The following is a 2,861-nucleotide window of genomic DNA, read 5'->3' on the forward strand; positions in this document are numbered from 1 at the left end:
GGCTCCGCCATTGAAGAGCAGTAACATTGCGTAGAATAGGCAGAAGCCTATGCAGGAAGCGGCAATCCATGTCCTGGTTCTGGATAACATGGCTAGAATCCTACTGTGAGGGAAAGAAAGAAGACTGCACCTTGTAAGCGGCGTGTGGGGTGCGGGCTTTCTTCATATTATTTCCTTCGTCTATTTCGCCCCTGTATGTTTTGTGAGTGATTTTGACGTGCTGACGCGGCGGCTTCCACAGCGCAGTAATGTATCAAATATAGAATACTCTATACTCTTTATAAGATACATGCGTAGTAATGTATTGTGATTATGATCTATAAAGAGTAAGAGCTTGGGCAGAATCTAGAATTTGTAAGCAAAGTAGACTTTGCTAGGCAGCCTACTGTTTATAAATACATTTCATTTTGAAAGCTATTTCAATTACGCAAATCTTAACCACAAAATTACGGCAATGGTTAAACAACCCACCACCAATAGCTATCTCACCCACCTTGAAGCTGGGGCTCCCTACATAGCGCGCTTGGCTGCATTATTAGTAGTATTATATATTACTTACGCTTATATAGCTATATAGTAGTAATCTTAAGTACTTAAAAATAGCTAGTATATAAGTAATAAGTAAGTAGTATTACGTAGTTAAAATAGAAATTATAGAAGCAGAAAAGTGATACTTAAAAACTAGCTATATTACCTAAGTTTTAGTATTCTATATACCCTAAAAACCAGCCTAAAATAGGATCTTAGCTACTTATTAAAAAAGCTAGAACTAGCGTAATATAATAATTACGTTAGCTAACTATAATAGAGCTTTTCATTATTATTACGCTTTTTACTACTTAGGTTTAGTAGTGAAATTAAGTAGAGAGGTAAGTAGTATAAGAAATAAAGATATTACGTAATAGCTAAGTAGTTAAGGTAGCTAAAATAGGCAGTTAGAGGCTTATTTTAAAGCTCTATTATAAAGCTTCTATAGGCAAAGCTATACGTAAGTAGTAGTAAGAAAATTAAGTAGGCAGCTAGGTAAGTAGAGTAAGTAGCTGGGTAGTATAGTAGTAGTAGTAGTAGTAGAAGCTAGTAACCTAGCTAGTAGCCTAGCAAAGCTATATAAAGCTGCTAAGATAGCTATAAAGTAGCTATCTTAGCTAAAACTTAGTATTATAGCTAAGCCTAGTAGTAGTAATTAAGTGCTAAAGGCTATAGTAGAAGTAGTATAGTAATCTACTATATTAGCTGAGTCGCTATTTGTTAAGACTACTGATAACTTAGACACGGAACAGGAAAGTGAGGGCTTAATAGTAGCAGCAGGTAGTATTATATTCTAAGGCAAATTCTTAGCCTCTCTCTTATATAGGCTTAAGGCTTATATACTATGAGCTAGCTAAGGGGCTCTTAACTAAGCCTCCTCCTATAGCTAAGAACGTAGTGCCTAATTATTATTATTATTATTATTGTTATTATTATTGTAGTTTAACGTCCTTTCTCAGCCCAAAGGGCTATATAAGACGTGCAGGCTTAAGGCCTGCAAGTAACTACGTAGGCTAGAATTTAATCTAGGTACAAATTAAGTAGGTACAATGTAGGGGGTTATCTAAATGAAGGTGAGGCTCGTAGCCTAGTAGTTTTTTAGTGAGTAACTCTCTTAGACCTTCCACTTTAAATAAGTCTTCCTCTCAAGTTTTAAAGAGTAACTCTCTCAGTCGAATAGGTAGTTTAATGAGTAACTCTCTCATGTGGGTGGACCATAAATATGGTTGTGAGGGGAGAAGGATTCGAACCTTCGATCTTTGCTGACGTGAGACAGCAGAAAATTTTCCCGGCGCTCCACCACTGCGCCATCCCCCCGTAGTGCCTAATAATATCTCCCTTTTTAGGGTATTACTATTTTAGCTACACCTAAGTAGTCTTTGTATAGGTAGAGGGGGGCAATCAACTCTAGATTTGAGTAATTTAGAGTAAATTACGTAATACTATACTATATTATATAGTAGTAGTTATATACTATACTAGTAGGGTTCCTCTTAAGTAGTTGCTATAAGTATAGAGGAGTAGTAAGAGTTATAAGATACGCTACCTTTACTAGTAAAAGTAAGAGTCCTATATACGCGCTAGTAGCGTGCTAGCGTAGCTACTTAGCGCTTAGGCGTTTAGTAGTAAAGAAAAAAAGTTATGTATTACGCTAGTGCTAGCGTCTTAGTGTAATCTTTTAAGCTAGATTAGTTTACTTTAATTTATCTCTTTAGCCTTCTCCTCTATTACGCACCTCTTTTTTCTTTAGTAAGTTCTAGTTCTTCTTCTCTTCTTAGTACTCCCTAAGGTTTATATATATAAGGCTACTCTAAGTAGGCCTAAATTAGGCCTCTTTAGCCTATTCTAGAACTCTTTAAAGTGTTATTTACCTTTCTAGCCTTAACTAACTTAAGTACTACTAAGTTATCTCTACCTACGCTATTTTAACTTTTATTACCTTAGTTTAGCCCTCTTTAGCTTAGCACGTATACTATAGCGTTAGATATTAGTAAGCTAGATAAGATTACTATCTCTAACCTCTTCGCCTTTTACCCTAAGTGCTTATTTTACTTTTATACTTGCTATATAGCTACCTTTGCCTATAATAAGCTAATAGTTTTTAGCCTAATTAGCTATATTATCTTTAATATTTTTAACCTAGCTATCTAGAAGGTATAGACAGCTTATCTAGTCTACCTAAATAATAGTAGTGCCTTTATATAGGTTTTTAAGTGCTTATAGTGTATTCTACTTAGTTATAACTACTTTATAGTAAGTTAGTCTAAAGTAGCCTAAATTAGGCCTCTCAAAAGTAGACTGGACTAACGTAGGTAGTGCCTAGCTAACCTTAA

At 35.2% G+C, this 2,861-nt stretch overlaps 1 non-coding gene across 1 annotated transcript; it reads right to left on the reverse strand.

The window, feature by feature from the left end:
• Positions 1 to 1,757: 1,757 nt before the first annotated feature.
• On the reverse strand, positions 1,758 to 1,845 carry SETTUDRAFT_t111. Its single transcript has one exon. It is a non-coding gene; the product is annotated as a tRNA-Ser (tRNA).
• Between the last annotated feature and the right edge of the window lie 1,016 nt (positions 1,846 to 2,861).

This window comes from Exserohilum turcica (assembly GCF_000359705.1).
Source record: "Exserohilum turcica Et28A unplaced genomic scaffold SETTUscaffold_13, whole genome shotgun sequence".
NCBI lineage: Eukaryota > Fungi > Ascomycota > Dothideomycetes > Pleosporales > Pleosporaceae > Exserohilum > Exserohilum turcicum.